At 33.0% G+C, this 23,017-nt stretch overlaps 1 protein-coding gene across 4 annotated transcripts in view; it reads left to right on the forward strand.

The window, feature by feature from the left end:
- The window catches only part of LOC112693812 (BAI1-associated protein 3), a 219,213-nt gene that overhangs the window by 67,480 nt on the left and 128,716 nt on the right, over positions 1-23,017 (forward strand). The window contains exon 1 of one of the 4 annotated variants that reach the window (XM_025569042.1): positions 16,964-17,034. The exons of the other annotated variants lie outside the window; for them this stretch is intronic. The gene's annotated coding sequence lies outside the window, so the exon portion shown is untranslated. Of the gene's footprint in view, positions 1-16,963; positions 17,035-23,017 lie in introns of those variants that run through there. 4 annotated transcript variants of the gene reach the window in all.

A 23,017-nucleotide genomic window follows, 5' to 3' on the forward strand; every position in this document is an offset into this window, starting at 1 on the left:
TCACACTGACAATCAGTGTGCAAACAATAAGTATGTTTAGTTGGATCTAATTTTATTTATATTTTGTTAATCGATATAACAGTGAATTAAGTGAAATTAATAGCGAATAAAAGTTCTTATGTGGTGGTCGTGTAACTTGATCACTACGGGAAACACATGCGTTATTTAAATGGTTACCTTAATTCAAATTGTGTGTTTCTATCTATACGTATGAAAAGATCGGCGTATACAAGAATTATTTTACAAATCAAGTTTAACATTGTTAAAATTATACGAAAAAAAAAAATTTCAAAATTCTATTTAATTCTAATAAAAAAAAATAAAAAAATGAGAAATAAAATGAAACAATACTTTAACAAAACAAACCTTCAGTTCGCTTAGCAATGATAACAAAGATCTACAAAAAATATATAAAAAATTATTGTAATCACAGTTGTACTTTGCATTATAGTGTTCGGGGGAAGGAAAAATAAAACGTAGCAGTTTCGCAGGTCAAGTGAAAAATGTCTTTCGAATGTTCGATTTTTTTTTAACCAAGTTATATTACATTGCAGTGAATCGCATACGGTCTGCTGTTGGTGTTCGGTACACAATGAGTGTGTACCGACAACTTTGGTCGTGTCCTGTTTGAAGTCCAACTAATATAAATGTATGTAGTTTCGTGTAGTTTCTAGAACCGGACAAAATCCATTGCGTGCAGTCCCGAACTGCGAAATAACGTCCGCCGCGATGAAACTCGTATTCACTACTCGTTTATTGGACTGAGTGTGTACCTAGTAATAATGAACGAAAAAAACTACGCTGGCTGTTCGCATATAGCAATACAATGTGTTTCGCTTAAATATAAAAAAAGTAAATATTCAACGCGTTACAGTAGATTTTAGATGCGTTGAATGCGCCAAACCATTGAACAACAACGAGCGAACAAAAGAAGCTTAACATTTTAACGTCGAGAATGAACTCATTATGAGTTCACCGGGATAATAATGCGCCAACATTGGTACGCGCACAATAGCAATAACTCTAGAATACCGTCAAACAAACTGGGTTGAAGATAGAACGACGAGAAGGGCCTAATGTAGAAAATCTGTTAAATCCCCTACGTACCCATTCCATCGATTCGTCTACCTACGTGAATAAATTAATAGCATTAAAACTTGGAGATTGCTGAATGATTATAAACAATCAAACCATATAATAATATAATACTGTTAAAATGCTCTTGTTATCCTCCCTCCACCCCTAGGGTTTTATGAAAAGCTCGTTGGAATTTTGTATTTTTAGTACGCCCGTAGCTCTTTAAGTGTCTTATTATTATTATTATAATCATTTTGCTTTGAAAAGTCATGTATTATTTGCGTGGATAGCAAGCATTCCACACGATTCTCCCCCGTCGAAACGTCTCGTCCAGTGCCGTAAATCAGGATTCAACCCGAGTGGGCAGTATTATACAGGTACGTTTGCTTAACAATAGAATTTTCAGTAATTTCTCCTTTCTACCTTTTCGCGTCGGTTTCACAATGATGTTTTTAACGCAACGTAGATAATTACAACATTTTCTTGTTCGTATCGATTCAATAATTCTAACAGTTTTAGTTATCGTGAAAATTGTTCATTTTGATTAAAAAGATTATCGTACGACTGGCTACGGTACCGTGGGTATTCGTCCTCTTTTTTTTTTTTTCCCAAAATCACAATCATTTTGTCGTCGATTATCTAGCAGCGAAAAACCGACAGTGAATACGGTTCACCGAAACACTAAATCGACTCAAGTGCCTTTTTATCGGTTCGGACATCATCCACTCTTGGCGATCGACGACCGGGTATAATTGAACTCCCCGCCGCTACGTGTTTACGTAGTACATACAAACACGCGCATTTCGTGTATTGGACATTTATTATTTTTATTTTTTTTCACACTTCCGGAACAACACGCAGAGAGGAAATGTTATTGCCGCCATATTGACGGGCCACGCGGGGTATATGTCACGATCGGCACCGTTACACCCGACCGTGGACGCGACGACGACGAGGAGTTGCGCGTGGTCTCGGGCTGGTGGAGGTCGTGTTTGCTACTTCACTGATCGGTCGCTTACGATTTCTCGTCACCCACCTGAAGTCCCGTCATACCACTGCGCAAATCGTGGCTGCTCGCATCGAACGGATTCGGAGAAAATATTTTTCTCCGCCTACACTCCTGTTCTATCCTTCTCCAGATGTTAGATTTCTCCAGTTGGTGGAATCAACTCCCATTTGTTCGACATCCTTTTTTATAGCATCTTCCCAGCGCTTTCTTGGTCTTCCAGAGGCCTTTTACCTACAGGGTTTTGTTCAATGGAAGCTTCGTCATGAGAGGGTTAGTCTTAAAGGTCAAATTAACCCCTCCCCATAAAAAAAAACCCGTTCAAAAAGAATTATCCTTGCAAGCTATAACTTAAAATATACGGAATCAAACTTACGCGCGCGTACCATCGTTTTACGCGAATTAATCCGTACGCTTATACGTGATTCTTACTATGACTCTTGATGCGCATGACGTTCACTGTTATTGTTGTTTAAACGATTTCTGTCCATATATGTATACGTATACAAACGTTTTATTCGAGTTCGGTGTACACCGTTGATTACGCATACGAGTGGTTATTACACATTAATTACAATGGTGGGTTTTGAACGACTAACCCGTAGGGAAATTTAAATAACCTATACTTAATGGGTTGACGTTGGTGTGTTCCGATTTGACGAAACACTCATCTACTAACGGAAGACAATGTTATTATTCACGATGAAAATATGACGTTCTATCACGTACAATATAATTCGTATTATTGCTCCGTGCGATTTCTCCGCGAATGTAATGATAATAATAATTCGAGTATTATATATTAATGTCGTGTATGAACGTATTTAATATATATATATATATGTGTGTGTGTGTGTATGTGATTTAATATGTGCATCTCCCATATACTTTTGACACCACCGCACGATGGCAGTGAACTGTATTAAATGAATACGGATTTATAAACATATATATATATATATTTGCGCGAGTGTGTATGGCGAAAGGCACACACATACGTGTACATCTAATACATGTGTCTGGATAAAAAGTGTCTTGCGGGTTTCAGAAACGTGCACGAGGAGGACAGCTATCAGAAACGTGACTCCACCGGCAATAAATAATTCCCTAACTGCAGCGCATACGTGGAGCGTGTGCGTGCGTTTACGTTTGTACGCGTGTTTGGCAAAAAAAAAAAAACGGTTTTGCAAGACTTAGCGTCTAGAACGTATACCAGGGCCCGAATGCATTCGTGATAGTACTTTATACGCAACATCCATACATATGTACACGCACGGTCTTTTCGCGCACATTTTAGTCGTTATGCTAGTAGACACTATATTATACACACATCGCGGAACTATAATAAAACGTCGGTACTTTATTATTATTTTTCGCCCGTTCGACTACGCGTTGTGTACACTTTTCAACGTGAATCACTTAAATGGTCCAGAAGATATTAATGTGTATTGTGATCGTTGATTTATTATGCTGTTATGCGCTGCTACCTCGTCTAACGTTCGGTTGCAAAAAATTGCGAGCGTTTTCCGCTTTTGCAGCCTTTTGGATTCGATATCGAAAAACTTTCTGTTGAATATTTTCACTGCCGTAATATTACGTTGCGATCTGAAATATTGTCTTCGGACCGCATTACATCTTATTTGACACTATCGCCTGTGCTTCGAAACCGGTGGACGTACTAATAAAAAAAAAAAATGATAAAGCCCTATACCGGCGTTTGTACGTTAACGTACTTAACCTGATCTAATAAGAAAACACTCAACGTTTTATCGAGCCTTAAGTATCGAATCATTGCGTCTGGCATACTTTTCTAGAATATATTATGCTCTAATCATTCGTTGGTAGTAGAAACATATCGTAATAAAAGTACATCAGTAATTTAATTTATAGTCTACCGCAAAACGATTCATCGTAATATTAATACTATATTGTCTACGATATATTACATTTTAGAAAGTATTTGCTTGCAATGAGTGTAATCGAAACCAATTGGAAATTAGAGTGTTGCTACTTCCGAATTTTTCGAGTCTCTAGCAAACTATTTTCGAAACTTACCATGTAAAATAAAGTACCAATAATTTCATAATCAGTTTTTCGACTCACTAAATCTTATGAAGGCGGAACTATAATTTTCATTTATTTTTTTGCGTTGTTTAAATCATTAATAATATTTCCATTGATGAAATAACACGAACAGAATTTTTAGAATCTGCCATAAGAAACTTAGTTCAACATGTACCACATTGATTGCAATGTAAAATTGATATTTCATAGTTGGGCACTTTGTACGATCCTTTATGGAAGTGTAAATGATTAATAAAATACAAAGTACCTTGTATAAAAAAATCACTTTTACGATTACGGAATAATATATTTGCATATTCGAAATGCGGATTAAGAAAACATTTAAGGAAAACAAAAACTATTTCAACGATCTTTTAATTAAATTGTGTGCCATACAAACCTGAATGGATCATTCGTAATACGCGTGCGCGCACGTGTACATAGATATTCGAAAAACCATAAATCCGTATAAAATATTACGAAAAGCTTTGGATGTGACGACGAAAGTAATTTTGCAAACGTTTCGCACGTGCATAGAAGTCAGTATTATTGTTATGGCAAGCCGTGCAGAGAAAACCGTCACGTATAGAATATGTTTACAAGCAGCCAGTACACGTTATGTCGTGCACGCGTTCAGCGACGAGAGACTTGTAAAAATATGACGTTTCGAACACGTGAGTTCATTAATACGCTGGGCCAGTGTTTGAACGCGATTTAACGACAGGCGGTGTGCGAGGTGAACGAGAAGAGAATGATAATTGTCCTGGACTATTACAATAGAACCTGTATGGTATGGAACCTGAATAACGTGGAAACCTGACTTTTATGGTAACATTTCACGGTCCCGGCGTACCTAATGTATTTTTAAATACATATCGTTCCCTGAATAAGATGGAACCTGTTTAACGTTTAAATGGAAACGATGTTTTGTCATGTACCTGACATTATCCGTCAATGAATATAATCTATATCAATTATATAGACTATTTCGTTGCAATAAGTTTATTTTATCGACCAGTCTCGTAGTAGTAGTAGTGTTATGACGCAGACTGCGTATAGACGTATGTTCAATATGCCGCCCAAAAATAAATTTTTAACACTAAATGAAAATATTAAACTAATTGAGTCGAGTGAAAAAATAAATTAACAGTAAAACAAATTTGTGATATTTTCAAATGTGGAATTCCTAACCGTTTCCAAATTACACAGGTTTTACTGTACCACGTCGTTGCCGAACCGTTGGCCGGCGCGGGAGGAAACGCGGTGTGCGGGTACGCGAAGGTGCCAGCTCGAGATTAGCCAGCTACCGACGAACGGGATTGGCTGCAGTTTTCGGGCGCGAGTAATGTGTGCACGTGACATGATAATCCACGAGGGGGTGAACGAAAATTATAATAATGATAACGGAGCAATGCAATAATACCGAGTGGAAACGACATCGTACGTAGGCTCTGACCTCGTTCCAATAGGTGTGGTCCGTCGCAGTACAGTACGGTCGCTTCGGTCACCGGACACATTTTTTACGATCCGCGTAAGTTGCTTTTGGTTCCGACGGGGAAAAAGAAAACAAAAGTATGGTTTTATAACGCGAGAAATCTGAAAGGTTTCGAAACGGTCCTAAACGGTTAATCGGTGATCCCTGATTTATCGATATCCAATACATTACGGCACGTAGAGTCTAGGAATTAACGCGGATAAAAGCGCCGTACGTGCGTAACACGTTCGCATTATCGGTGTGACGCGTCCGTATTACGATGACGCACTAACGGTAACGATACATAATCCGGGAAGCGTATTACCAAACCGGCTAGAGCCCTAGTGCCGTCTACATATATGCTGTTTTCATTGGTTTTTTAGATACCGGAGACGGGATTTCGCCGGGAAATTCCGGCTGCAGGGTGTTTAAGAGCGGTGCACCGGGAATGGTCATCATGGTTCGAACCTAAGACTGGATGGCTATTTACGCTTTTATTATATTTTATATTATATTATATTTTATTTACGCCCCAGGGTAGTACATTTGCGCCCCGAGGGATGTGGACAAATGCGCCCGAAAGATAAGGTACTACCTGCCGATTTATAGCCCACATGCGCCCATTTTACATACAGCGTTGCCATTGTGTTTTATAATTATTATGATTGTTACATTTTTGTTTTATACACTTATGTGTATGATTTGTATTATTGATGTAATTATTATGTACTTAATTGTTGTAAAGGGTTCTACCCGTTAATTAATTAATAAATAAATAAATAATATGGATTATTTTTATCTTGATAAATACTTAAATTAAGTAGATAAGTATAATTATAATAAATATATAATATGTAATTATATAAATTATAGTACTTAAATAATAACTGTCTAAATAATATAGTTAGAATTTTATAATTTTTTTTAACATTTTAGGTTTAAAAAAATTAGTCAATATGACTATTACTAACATTAAATCCAGGATTTCTAATTTGAACAATACTTAATTAATTTACACTAAGTTTTATTTACTATAGTCAAAACTGCCTTGAATATCGATAAGTGTTGATTTTAAACAATTCGTTTTTACATACGCACTACAGTTTTTTTTTAACGCAAAGCCAACTTATATTTCTCAAAACTAAATTTCTACTAAAGTGGAATTTAAAATTACGAAAAATTAAATACTCACGATTTTTAGTAGTATTTATTATATTAAAATCCATTTTTATACACTCGCAACTCACGTATGATACTCTAGGTAAAAATTTGTAGTTTGAGTAAAGTTGCACTACGCATATACAGAAAGAAGTGAAAGTAGTCATGAAGTGCAATTAAAATAAAATAGACCTATATTCGATAATATCGATAAGAGTGTAACGTAAAAATTAAAAATAGTTAAAACTAGTAAATAATATGTACAATTAGGCAGCCGGGCACTGTATCTCGATATTTATCGATATTTAAGTAACTTGATTATTTTCACTCGATTATGTCCATCACTATGTACAATAGTTTTAGTTTTATAATTGCTTATATTGCTTGTATTCCAAACTACAATTTGGCAACGTTGCACGGGTTTAACACATTTTTGGTAAAAATATTTCGGACGCAAATGGGTTATAAAAAAGGTGTGATGGGCGCAAATGGTTTCCACCGGACTGGATATTGTTGGTGATCACGGCGTAAGAATGGACAGGGAGAGTTGATTGCCTGCCGGGCGCAAAGGATGCGTAAAGTTATGTTGATGTTTTCCCGACGTTTTTGTCCGCGTGCTGCATCGAGTTTGAAAAAGAAATAAAATAGAAACTTGGCTAAATGGCTTATTATTATGTGACAGGATCCGAGAGACGTGCATAGCACGAGGGGCGGTTTATAAAGGGTAGGGGATAGCCAGCCACAGCGGAGTAGCTAGGGATGATTTATTTTCATGAAGAGTTAATTCAGAAGAAAAAAGATTTTCAACGCAAACCCCGTAACAACACACCGATTGGTGTTTGTGGAAGATAGCGTGAACATTTATCCTTCGTGAGTATCCTGTTGAACTTTTAAATAATATGTTTAACCTGACTTTGAAGAACACTGTAAATCATTACGATACGTTCACTTGTGAGCATCGCTGTTTATTGAATTTAAAATTAAGAAACTTATATACTTTCAATTAAAAAACATAACCGAACAAATTTTGAGAAGAAAAGATATTACCACACGATCCTCTCCTTTAGCTGCACCATTTCATCCAGAATCAGCGTAAGAGGTATATTACACAAACTATTGCCTATTTGCCTATGGAAGCACTTTTCAGAATTATAATTTAGAGTTGTAATTAGTATTTACTGTCAAAATCAATAGTTAATCTTTTGTATAAATTATTTTTCGATTATTCACCTTTGATAAAATCGAGTTTAAACATAATTTAAATTTACTTAATAATTCAACTTGATTTTACATTACTATTTTTATACTCCTAACACAAAAATATTATTGGTAGGTATTTTAATAAAATATTTTCGGTCTTTAGAAAACTTCTTTGCTTGTGATTTGCGATTATTTTTATTCAATAAAAACTGTTTTTTTTTTCTAAAAAACGTTAACGACTTACACCACAACTTTTGGTATGTACAGAAAACTTATAGGTTTTAAAATGAAATTATACTTCTTATGTCAGACGTATATGGAAAATAAATTACAAATCATAATAACGATAGGAAAGAGCATTAGGTTTGAAAGCGAACAAAATGTGTTTGTAAAAAAAAAAAAAAAAAAGGAAATAGAAAACGATATTAGAGTACTTACATAATATAACATTTTTGTATGTACTATTGTGACTCTTGATGCAAATTCTCGAGAAGAGGACTAGATTGTAAACCACCGCGTCTTCACCCGCTTTAGACGCGAATGGGCGGTCCAAGTTTTGAATTTACGCAAGTGTGTTTACATATTCGTCACGTGAACGGAAATTACGCTCAGGCCCAGAGTATCCTTCTTTTGCACCTATATAATACACCACGCGTGGCCCATCGCGAACTTTACGCAAATCGCGCGCAGAAACACGCACCGCACGAGGGTGGCGCGAAGCAATAAATTTCCTGGCGGACACGCGACCGGAGAAGCGCGTAAACGTGTAGGTGATAAATTTTCGTGAGTAGACGCCTTCAGAAAGAGAAATAAAAAAAATAAAGGGAAGAAAAAAATCGAAAGAGAGAAGAAAAATAAAAAATCAAACTAGAACAAAAGAGAAGACGATGTGTACTGCGTGCGCACGCGTGTGCATTTCCACACGTTCGTATGATGATAATTACCTATTGTGCAACGGAATTTTTATGTATTCAATAAACAACAAAATCAAATAAAATAATACATCATAATTTTTATGTGCAAAAATATTAAAGGTACACGATTGTGTATCATAATTTTCACAAGAGATAATATATATATATATATATATATATATATTTGATAATACGTTAGTAGATTAAGACAATTTAATGGTGGTAGACTAATGTATTATAATGAATTGGGGGGAGGACAGTTTTCGATATTCCTAAATAGTTCTTTACTTATGGCTTTCATTATTTTACCTTTGGTGTACAGATAATATGATATCATTAGTTAGGTTCGGTTTTATTTGTAAAAAAATATTCAAATTGTGACTAAATAATTTGATTTAGACAAAAGATAATTTTTTTTCAAATGACATAATACAATGAGCCATACTCGATAACATATTACATATTTCATCATAAAAACATATTCTTACGTATTTCTCCCTGGTTCCATTTCTTTTTTTTTTTTTTAATAGTTTTGATAAATACGATTTTAAATTTTATTCATTGTATAATTTTGTTGTAATTTGTGACAATATTGTTCATCAAAATGTACGTATACAAAATAATACCAGTCATTAAATATAATTTATGGTCGAAATGAGTTAGGTTATCGCGTTTTATGATCCAGACAAATGATTGTCAAAAATATATATCCCACGATAATGGTATTTTTTTCATTTGTCCTTAGCAGCCGCATTTGGTGGTAAAAATATCCATTGCGGAATAAATGAGACATCATTTCAGACTGAAATTACTCCTTTGGACATTGAAAATGTAAAATTTGCACCAATTATATCTGTTGAAGTCAATCGTTCTTTCAGTCGGTACGAATATGTGCTGAGACAATACCATCTAAAAAGTTAAACTTTTAAGTTTAACAATTGAATATGTGTATGGTATCTCATTAAAATCAAGATTCAGAATGAGGTTTAATTATATAAATTTCACTTTTTGTTTTTTTATTTTCTGTAATTTTTTTTTTTTTTTTTTATAGACTTGCGCATTTTCATTTATTTATTACATATATAATTATATATTTTGGTTTTTTCATACATGTATATCTGAGCTCTAAGATAATATTTTTATTATTTTTTTTCGAACACACTTGCTATTGGTTTCGAGCTGAGTCGTAATTCTCGAGGTATTTTACATTTCGGAACCGTATTATGTACCATTTGTTTTTCTCGAACGAATGCAGAGAACAATATAAATACGAGCACAGTGATATAAAATTAATAAAACACAATAATACACGCATTCGGATATTCAGATAATATAATAAATAATATCATATTCACGTATAAATGTCTTCAGTGGTGTACCTTGCAGATTCCGTAACTTTAGGCTGTCGTTTATACGAAAATAATAATACTGCAATGATTGCTTTACTTGTTCCTGACATCTTGTTTTCATATTACACACGATTCGCTCCACTTGTTATTTTTCAGTCGAAAACTCCAATTTTTTTCTCAAAATACAGCGCAAGGAAAATATAACTTGTAAAATCATCTTTTAATCTTACATTTTTTGTATAGCACTTAACAATGATGGATTTCTCCGGCAGGCTACGTTTTTCCTGTTGTCTAATTACTATTGTAATACGTCGTAGTCTTGTATAGTGGATAAATTATTATTCTACTACACGAGCAAGTTAGATATATAATTTCGATAACGTTCACGTAAATGCACGATAATCCATTACGTTTTGTGTACTAGATCTGTCGCATATTGGAACATTAATCCGGTGTAGGTACATGTGGTTGATAAAACATTATAATATAAACTCTAATCATCTTTATTGCGTTCGAGAGGTTTACACTATTTTGCAATAAACGCGGTTCGCATTAGACAAACAGTGTCGTTGTTTTCGTGTAATACGCAGTTAGTCGTCTCTTTCGTCCGGGGCCGGTAGATTTATGAATTCCGCGCAATAAAGGAATGCGACCAAATACACGATTGTTTTTTGTTGTTTTTTGTTATTTTCGTTTTGTTCCTGTTCAAACTGTGCTCGGTGCCCAAGCACACCTACGCTTTCCGTTGTCATTTTCGTCGCAGACAAGAAAATAATATGCATCCCACCGTTGAAAAAAAAATTACTTACGCGTACAGCCCGGCAGCTATATTTCTTGTTACTTTAATGGACCACCGGCTTAATAATAATTCTTTTTCTGTAAACGTCTCTTATTTATTTATTTATTTATTTATTTATTTATTTATCTATTTTTTAACTCGATTCAATGTCTGTAAATAAACCTCAGTAACATTACCGAGTGAAACAAACGAATCGATTTCATCAGATGATTTTTTCGCGCTCTAATGGAATGACTTTTGATTCAAAGAAAAACTACAAACTGAAAAATCTTATAATCAGTTTATAATGTCATGTTAATAATTAGTATGATAACATTTTACTACCACATCATTTTAACAATTTACAAATTAAACGTATTTATCTGTTGATTCGATTTAAATTAATTTTAAACCAAAACAAATATCAGTGCACTGCTTTAATACGTGCGTTTAACTTTTATTCTTTCACCTATTATGCCATATAAATAATATAACTAGGTGTGATAAGAAAGTAGAGTTGTTGTACGTATTTAAGTTTTATAAAGCGAAAACAAATTACCTATATAATTTCTACTTCGTAGTATTTTTTTTAGTTCTATATGTTGACTGATGTGCGAATAATAATGTAACACTGCAGCTCTAACGTTGAACATTTTGATGTTCACCTGTATCAATCGAAGAATATTTTAATTATTTTTTTCTGGAATAAGGTATTCAAGTCTTCACTTTTTAATTTTAGTAATTTTTCAAAATATCATTAAAGAAGAATTGATATATTTTAATTACATTTATTTGAAGTACTCCGATTTATTTCAATTTTCAAGAATACGGTTTCAAACAAAAGTTCAGCGATATCTCACTCTATTAAATGATGCTTTCACTACTTATTGAATGAAAAATATTATTACAAACTAAAATATTTAATGGAAGAAAAAAAAAATTTTTTCCTCTTACGCTTTACCAGCTGTATGTCTTTATATTCACCATATATATATGTTTTCTATTAAATAATATTTAACTGGATTTTCACACGTAGTTTTTAAAATAATCTTTAATTTATATTTATTTAATTTTAACAATTATTGTCTTTTCAATCTCAACATCATGCAACAATTACTGTTGAACATTTCACAAAAAAATAGTTTTTTAAATAATGGAGAAATGATTTTGAAAACTACAAAAAATATCCATTGTCGTTTCAACCAAGACGTGATCACAGTTTGAGAAATACTATGGCATTTTAGCATGTTATTACAAATATATGAACAATGTCGAGCACTTATTTCACATGAATATATTGTGCGCGCATAATATTTGTATTAAAACTCGTACTTGATACATGGTATATACTTACTTGCATTCATAGAAATATATTATGAATAAAATATACATGCAACATATAACTGTGAATGTGTACGGTTCAAACAATGAATGCAAACCATTCGGCAATGATTGAGTGCACTGTATAACGTGCACTAGTTTTCGGTACACGTTGAAGATTTAGAACAGAACATATTTACTTAAAAGCTATTCAAAGTACTGCATCATCATAAACTGTAGAGGACGATTAACAATGTATCATGGTCGTTCAATAATTTATCATAAGTATTAATTATTAATGTTATTCGAGTTTTGTACGAAAAAAGTATTTCGATTGTCTTTATAAAAATTGTTTTTCATTATGTATTACGTTTCTTACAAAACACAAACTAATGTGATACATTCCATCACACGAAATATATATTTTCCACGTGATCAAATAATATTTGTTCGTGCCAAAATTTACCTGATGATATCAACGTTTCAATAATTCCCAGTCTCTCATTCGAACAAAAGATGCTCGTCGAAACACGAATCGGCAAAAAAAAATGAGTAAAAACATCTTGAACCGATATGCATCATCGATTGACTGTTGGACAAACACTGGGAATACATGTAATATTTTCGAATATCACTTAATTTTTACGACATGCGAGTAATTTTGATGGCTAAGTAATTTATATTATTTATAACACGTTTAGTCACATCCACACGGCTGAAGTGGATATTGTTGAACACATATATTTCCATAACTATCGAATCATGATGAAAAAACGGACTGCAAGTAAAATTATAGTATAATCACAATTTATTAAATACATGTATTGTATTCGATCAGCGTAGAGTCCTTACATATTATAGAATACGAAATCAAATAAATTAATCATCGTTATTTTCTATTTGATGTAAAAATCTGTGTAAAATATAACATATATAATCATATAATTTACAGTCAGGATATAACGTTGATAAAGATAATTAAGAGAAATGAGGTGATATTTACTTTCGATGAAATAGACGGTAGGATGTCGTTTCGTCCCACCCGCGTTACCTTACGCGCTCACCATCGCCACAGCTGGTCTTGCTCCACTACTCGTGTTTAACGTAAACACGTAAGCGGATTCGGCATCACATGAAACGTTTAGGACAAAAGAAAAAAAATCAACTTAGAGTAATCGGTAAAAATGATAAATTCAATGTATCACGCACACTTAATTGCTGTCACCGCGCACTAACTACGGAGTGGTCCAATAAGGCGGACGATTGCGTTTCCACACCGTGACCATCTTTCAAAAATCGAAAAGCTCACGATGTTCAATCGAATGACCGAAATATAACCGCACAAGCGTAGGCATGGCTGGACGAGAGTAAGGACCATTTGACATTAAAACCCTAGTTTAAAGCACTTACTAACCCACTGAACTGTTTTCGGCACGTAGTAGTATTTCGTACGTACAGTTTTGTATTATATTTACAAACGTACTAGGTTAGGTCTCACTACGATTCGGTAATCACGCACATTTCTGTGCTAATAAACGTTATGATGATCAATTCGCATGGTTAATTACAAAATTAATTTAAGAACAACATGTAAAAAATGTAGTGTTTTGTAAAATCGAAAAAGGAAGAAAGCTTTCGTTTATTGTTAAACCGATGTCGAATCTGAAGATATTATTTCGTAGGGAATTTATTTGGAAATTGGTTGAAACATTTTTTTTTTTATAATAGAATTAAATTTGTGAAAATAGTAGTAAGCACATATGTCGTACGAAATAGGTACGTGTGGGTTCACTACACGTGTGTGTCACATAATAGTCACTTTGTTCCTGTCGACACGTATTGCCGTCTCGTACCCTGCCGACACGTGTTGTCGCATGGTCCGGAGGATCCGAATGATATACGGTTGCTCGGGGATCTGGCACCTATTGAGCTTTATCGGATCGAGTTAAACCAATTCGGCTATACATCATTTCCGACCACCTCGCGGTAGTGCCGTGTTCAAAAAAAAATAATATATTATAACAGTGGTGTAGTCAAGGTGGGGAAGCTAAGGAGAATTCATCCCCCCTCCCTCGAAATGTTAAGAAAATTATATTAATGGTCTATGAAAATCGCTAAAAAGGTAAAAATATTTAAACATTTTAGTATTAACACTTTACATATATCTATCTGTGGTAGTGGGTATTTAATGCATATAATATTGTGTATCGGTCGTGAAAAACTAAGCCACCACTTTGTAAAAATTAATCAACCCCCCTCCCTAAGAAAAAACCTGGCTACGCCACTGTATTATTATCAATTTACTATTCGTCATTCGAATTTTCCACGTCGTGACGTCGGCCGCCGCCTAACGTCTACGCGTATCATTCATACTACCTACGGCCAGAATCATAATTTCTTTATTTTTTTACTTAATACAGTTATTTGATTATTAAGTTATTTTCTTTTTCTTTTTTTTTTTATTATTGTTTAATAACGATTTCCGAAGTCGATTTCGAGTATGGGTAACGTTTGCACTGTTACAGTATGATAGCTGACTTAAATAATATTATTCATTGGTTTTTGATCGGAAATCGCCATTTTGTATTTTATTTTTGACAATATCTAATAAAATAAAATAGTAGAAAACCGGGCCTCTACGCTTAATATTTTTGCGGGTCCTGTACAGAATATTTATATTGAAATTTATCATAAAAGATAAGAAGTCAAGAATAAAAACGATTTGAAGTTGATATAATTGTTTTTAACAATATAATTTTATTGAAAATAGAAAAAATAGTATTTTTTGATGGTGCTTCGTTGAATAATAATTATTTTTGAATTGAAGACATTTTTTTTTCACATGCTATTAGTACAGCGAGCTCATTTATGTTAATCTTTGAAATTATTGAAATCTATTGTTGAGGCTTTATAAATAAATGAATAAGTGAGTTTGATCGTTTTGTTTTTATTTGTTTTGTATTTATTCTGCGAAATTTGTTATTATTTACATGTTTTTAGCTACTTGCTATAATGCAAAAATATTTCTGCGGACCTTTAAAAAAGCCAGATCCTCTGTCCACATTGTGCCCTGATTACATAAATACTTATTATTATTAAATACATATAATTTATTAGTTACAAATTATTGTTTCTGATTACTGGTAATATATAATTATAAAGAAATAGAACTATATTCAAATTTTATTTACCGAAACCGCACTACAAAAAATCTAACATTCTTCGTAAAAATAGTTTTTAGATTTATTATTTCTACGGAACTAGGCTGTTGATGATATCGAAATAAATATATAAAAACTATTCTAAAATTTATAACGTAATTTCGAATTTACTTTTGCCATTTTCCATGCAGTTTATAAGGAATAAAGTTGAGACGAAAAATTATATAACTTGAAGTGCATAGTATAATAACAATTATTGTACGAAAAATTAAAAATGTTGCGCTCATCGACAGTATTATTGATTTACATCAGTCGACGGGAAGAACGCGGTAGTGATTTTCGAAATGTTTGGCCGAGTATGGAACCTTGTAATCGATGAGTTTTTATTAAACCACACTGTGTGTATATTTATTAAAATAAAACGCGCGTAATTGGTTATTATACATGTTTATTTTACGGCTTTCGGGAACCACGTGAACATTTGAAATAAACTGCGTGGCGTATTGTATATAGTTTTAAAATATTTCAAAAACATCGGCTAAGTAAAATTTTTAAATAATCCCAACAGCTCCTATATTATAACACTACCGAGTACCTACCGACTATGTTCTGTGTCCATGGACAGACCCGTCACGATAAAAGTTGCATCAGGTAGCTGTCAATTTAAATGTGTTGAAAGGCTAAGCCACATCAACGTATTGGAGAGCGTTGATTAATTACGGATATACGTTGCGATCAAAAGTGTCGGGGGAAATTATTTTTTCGGAAATTCAATTGTACAGGTAAGCGTGTTAGGAAATCGATTCAAAAGGTTCTAAAACGTGATGAAACAATGCACACGTAGCTATATTATAATCCGGTCAAAACAACAATGTGCCGACACCAATACCGGTGTACGAATTACACAAGTTCCGAAATAATAAATGGTCCCATGCAGTATGTTTGTATCATTAAACTATAGTGACCGACATAATATGTGTTATCGTTATGTTGTTAGAAAACGGTTTTTGCAGTAGCAGCACGCAGAAGTAACGGCGGTGAAATATTCCAAATCCGCTGTAGAATGTTGCACTTTTAATAGCGGTAGTCAATGATACGTTTCGATAGTACTTGTAAAGTAAATTGTCAAGTAACACTGCACAAGACTCAAAATCGTTGGGCTTATACCACGTTTTACTGTCGCGCTCAATACACGTGCATGACCTCATACTGTTTGTTTACGGGAAAACGAGAAATCTAAGGTATTAAAAGTTTATACGAATTCTATAGTAATTATATATGTGGATATTTTCCGAAAACTCCGAACGCATGGGGCTGATCTGATATATAATCACATTTTTTATTATAAAATACTATGTTGTATCAATAGATAAGAAGTACAAATGAAAGATTATTTTGAAAATGATTGTTCGTAGAGCAATTCGTGGAGCTTTGCATCGGATCCAATATTGTAACGGCCGAAGGCCTGCAAGGGGCCAATAAGCATCAACATTTTAAAACACGTATCGTTAAAGACGAGGAGCAGAGATTCAAGTAAATACGTTTTGTCCTCTTTTTGATTTCAGTAACGAATACTCGAATGTTCAGCCTAAAGGTTATCATACGATATTTTATCATGAATCGTTGCTTGCAAACTTAACGATTTTTTACCAGTGGTTAGGGTCAGGTCATTCTCACTTTTACTAACTTCGCCACATTTAATCACCAAAATGAATCCCAAATTCATAATAGTACAATAATAATAATAATAATCATATGGTATCGTACGAATGAAAATCGTGATGTACGTGAAAGTGTCCATCTATTAACGTACGCCAACAAATTCGCGGCTACGGCACGATAATACCGTTTGTCGCACTGGCAGTAGACGGCAGCGATACGGCAATCGTGCCGTGCCGTGTTGTTATAGTGTCGTATGCGAGCTCCTATATATTTTTTTTTATTTCACTAAAAATTATTATCGTACGATAATTTTCCGTAAGGAAAAAATCAGTGTGTATATGCAACTGCCCTAAATGATTATTAATAATGCTGCAAATAATACCGATAAATTATATTGTACGTCAAGTGTATAAATGATCGTTGTTGCAAGTTGGAATAATTGTAACACTTCAACGCATGTAAATATATGTACTTGTTTTAATATCTCTAGCTTTGGTTCTGATAGAAATTACATCTTATTAAAATATTGTGAAAGCAAGCTTATTTTCTGCGCTTAAGGCTAAGCATATTATGCCTATAAATGATTAGTTCATTATATCATTGTTGTTATATTTATTCTAAATTATAGGTACCTATCGGGGGCAGTGCACTTAAGACTCGTGGTCTTGTTGCAGAGAACAACCCTATTATATTATATTAGGAGCCTTTTCTCTGCCAATCTACCGCGAAGCTCAAAAGACACGCGCACTAATGGGGTCGAGTACCTGGGTTTGCTGCAAAAATGGCACGGCTGATTTCGTTACGTTCCGCGGTCTGGGTATCGCATTGGTCAGGGTATCTGCGTGTTATATACGCCAACATCTGTGTGTTATGAGACCTCTGGTCATACTTATTAAATATTTAAATATTGGTATTAAATATTAATTTTTTATTTTTGGTATTTATTTATTTTATATTTATTATATTTTTTGTTCAAAAATATTAAATACAAAAGTTTTTAGTTTGGTTTTTCGATTTTGAAGAAATTTCTTGTCGTCGACGAGACGAAATGACGATTATAAATATTGTAGTCGACAAAAATATTTAAAGATATTACGAGGAAAATAATATTTCTCATGTATCTTATATCTATTTGGCTATTCATATTTTATAGTATCGTAGCATAGCGACATCCCGAATCCCAGCATCCCACATATTCACATACTTCGACACTCATTACTATTTAATAATCGTTAAAATTAATTTATTACGTTAGTCACTAGTCACTACTAGAGCTCTGCATGGACCGATTTTTCAAGCCCAGACCGTTCCATATTTGATAAGAAAAACCCTTATATGAGCCCTCTGCTGTTTTAATTAATGAAACTCAATCCCTCTTAAGGTTAAAATGATATAATGAAGCCCACTCCTCCTGATTATTCTAATGTAATTCTCAGCCCAGTCAGGTCCAGTAAAAGCCCAATCAGGTGCTTATATATAAAAAGTATTTATAAAGTATTCAACATTCCAACATTTATTATTTAGAAAATAAAAATATATATATTATATTGTAAAAAATATACATAGGTCATAGAATAATAATTTGTACATTTTTAAATGTTATTTATTATAATTACATAGTATTGTTTTCGTTAGATGTTCGATAGTTAAATGAGTAATGACGTTAATGAACAAACTATATTATAGTAATATTTTAATATAAAATTATTATCATTCTTCAGAATTATCATACGACGATAATGATATGACATATAGCTATTGGGTAGTGATATTTATAGTTTATAGTCAATAATAATTTATTATTATTTACAGAAATATCCTTAAATTACCATTACGAAGACTATTTCCAATAACGATCGGGTATATTTATAGTGCTTATACTTAATAGCTATTAGTTTGTAGAGCATGTATTAAATTAATAGATTTAAAAATAATCCAAATAATACAATTAAGTTCACCATTTGAGCCAACCATTTTTCATTTTTGGGCGTTGTTCATAACCGCACACTTTTATATCATAATCCCACATATTATTGCTAAATTAAATCGTTCAAAACCGCACAAACGTATATATTAATTACATATACATTTATCTGAAATAACATGAGTGCACCTCGAGACCGAGCGGGGTCACTCGATCGCTCGGACAGTTAAGAACAAAAATATCCCCCGATTTGCTATTTAACATCACCCCAATAGGTCCCAGGATAAAAAAATGGATTATGTGGGACTCATATGAAACCGGCAACGTGAACATGCAAAGTGTGCAGAGAGAAAGGAACTATTTACCAAATGTGTACGGTTTTGAACTACCGACCTTTCAAATTTCCCTTTTTAACAATAAAATAAATATGTGCGGTATTGAACGATGTAAAATGTACGGTTATGAACGGTAAGTGTGCGGTTTTGATGACTGCCGTAATTTTTAGCTGTCCACAAATATAAATATTAAAATAATTTACGGAATACAGTCCCAACCCACCTCGTACCCTGATATAAAATGCCTGGCCCATATATTTGTATTTGTATTTAAATACTTATTAGCATAGGAATTTAAATAAATATTTTAATACTTTTTAGTTGAAATATTTAAATACTTATTTGAAATATTTTTGAAAAGTATTTTTAACAACGTTGCCTCTGGTGTATATTACACACCGCTTTCGGATCACTTTTATAGTATTTCACGAGAACGGATCAAATCGATGAGGATAACTGAAAGAAAAGTGATTATAACTTTTTATTTCAATATATTTGGATGGAGCAAAGGGGTTAGTTATGAAGAAACAAAGTTTTGTTAAATAAGCTAATATATATGAGCACATGCTGTATAGGCCTGTAAAAATAGGCCATAATCCTTAAATAAAAATAAGTTTATCTGAGCGTAGCAAAATGTTGCGCAGGCATTAATTGTATTACCAATGATGACGATAATGAAATACGATTATTCCAAGTTGATTGAATCATTCTGTAGTCTAAATTTATCTCAAACAGTTTTTTTCTCTCGCGAAAATAGTTGGTCACTCAGAATTTATAATCAACAACATTCAGACACGTTTTTTAACGTAATTAGAATGAAGTATATTATAAAACTTCATTAATTCGGTATTGAATTATACGCTTTTTGTTAGCAGACCTTCAGTTGATTGCATTATCGCGAATAATTTTGTAAAACGTATTTTTTTCCGCCCTGTGGTCCGCCGACGCGTAAGCTAAATTAGGTCTCACTACAAATTATTATTATTTTCGATTATTGCTATCAAGAGCCGCATAATTTTTAGGTCATTTTACACGGAAAAAAATTCGATCGTATTATAAATAACTATCTATACCTGAAGTCCTAAAGCTGTAGTCCAGGTTCTGAATGATAATCAAGTTTGATAAATATATTTTTGTAAAACTACCACCGAACAACGGACAACGGTACGTGTATAACTGTAAACCGATATCATTGAACTATTATTGTAACATTTTGTCATCCTTCGGAGATCTTTGTTTAGCAAAAACTTACTATTTTACTAAAATTTGTATTATGACCTACACACTCTTGGTTCCATGAAATTATAATTCATAACGACCTGTATAACTTTGCAGCTTATTACTGTATTAACTTTGTTTAGATTTTTCCGGACGGTCAAGTTAATATGTATATTATTCAGACTGTTACAGTTCATCGTAAAGTATAATTTAACACTTTTGCGCGTTCATAATACAGAGTAACTAGTATCCATCGCTTCCATCTATGGAAAATTGAAACGGTACACGTAAGTTCGGTTAGATTTTTGATGGCGAACGTATATTGACTGTAAAACATGAATGTGAACCGAGCGTGCAGGAACCCGTTTTAGATCATTGTTTTAAAATTCAACGGCCTAAAGTACAATTGTAATATAATAAAATTGATTAGTCAAACTATCAAATTTTGGCCAAAATTATATTTTACAATTTTATAGATTTCTTATCTTAAATTTAAAAACTTCAAGTTGTACAAGCATACATTTTAAGGACATTTTATTTTATTTACTTACTCTACACTAATTTTCTTGTACGTGTTTTAACTAAATAATAAATAATTTTTACATCCAGTTCAAAAGTGATTTTATTAATAAAAATTCTCACTTATGGCACATCTAGAGTATATTAAATAAATCTTTGTGTCAAACGAAAGACACTAAGACATTAGTAGTTATCACGCGATAAGTGTTATTCAGTCAGCGAACAACTGGAACAGTGACTGTAAACAGTAGAGTCAAAACCATTGATCGTATCCTCTTATTCAGTTGATGTGAAATCACTAATCTCTGGCTAAGACATGAATTTGACAGAGAACGCTTATTCCGTTCATATATATGCTAATGAAAGAAAATAAAATTTGTATATGATTTCATTAGATTTTTTACACGGTGATTTTTCATAATGAATAATCGCATCAATTCAAATATAATGAAATGCATTTAATTATATTTACTCATCAATTAAAATCTTATTTTTACGTGCAACTCTATTTTAACTACACCTATTACAATTTAATGATTAGCTCCATAAGTACATTATTCATGGTAATAATTTTCGACCTTTACGGGACAAATGATGCCTTTACATTTTGTTCATAATCTCGTCCAAATTAGAGTGCACGGTATTTCCATATTAAACAGCTAAATATAACCATATATCTCTTTAAATCGACCACCTATTGACCTATTGTGAACCACTGATCAACTGTAGTACTGTGGTACACTAAAGTACGGTTCGACTACACGTGATGATTATGATGAAATTCCTTTGTTGTAATGTTGTGATGTTATACGTCAATCACGGTTTTTTGTACGGGATCCTAACGAGTCAACCTGAAGAATCACTAGCAACAATTAATTAAAATTATAACACTGCTATCCAACCGATGAATCATTTCAATAATGAATGTTTTTCGACGAGAAAATACGATAAATTTCAGTCAAACCGGGTGAATTGTTTTCTTAGATATAAAACGTATTTTCGCACACCAGACTGGGTCGAAACCATAGCATAGTAAACATAATAGCATAATAGCATAGCATAGCATAAACATAGTAGAGTAACTATTATTATTTCTGTGGCTGTTGTTGTTGTTGTTGTTGTTGTTGTTGTTTTTGTCGTTCTCGTTCTCAGATTCTTATCGATTTCAAGTGTACTATACTATATTACATAGTGTGGCTGCGACGATTTATGTGTTGTTTTTTCCATGAGTGATATTATCTTAAAGTGCAACGAAACAATTTCCGATTCCGTTGACCTAATTAAAACTTAATACTAATTGGCGAACAGCTTGCGATCGATTTTAATAAGCTACGTAAAACTTTCCGAGTTTGCTTACACAACTCCACTACACATGTACCTGCATGTTCTCTTAGAAGTTAAATGACGTATCACAGTTACACCAAAGTGCCGCGATTTAATTAACTACAAGCAAATCAGAGTATTATTATTATCGTTATGTGCTGTATATGCTACAAATAATAAACATACATAGCTTTTGCGATTCCGTTGAATGGTTTTTCTTTAACGATGTGTGCGGAACCACATTAATTCAAGCATAATTGTAAAATCGTATATGTAATTCGTGATAAACCAAGATGGGAGATCCAAGCTCTAAATAATTATATTTTCTTTAGAAACTATAAGCCGACAAATATATTCAATATCTAAATTTTATTAAAAGAAAAAAACACAATGTACATAACAAATACTCGTACACTTAACCAATAAAAACAGCAGCAGCTTTTAAACGCATTAACCAAAACAATATTACCTTAACATTTTTTTTTTTCAAATTTTAAGCCTAAAGTGGTCTATAAAATTATGGATGTGTACATGA

Source organism: Sipha flava, unplaced genomic scaffold (assembly GCF_003268045.1).
Source record: "Sipha flava isolate LNK unplaced genomic scaffold, YSA_version1 118_pilon_pilon, whole genome shotgun sequence".
Classification (NCBI taxonomy): domain Eukaryota; kingdom Metazoa; phylum Arthropoda; class Insecta; order Hemiptera; family Aphididae; genus Sipha; species Sipha flava.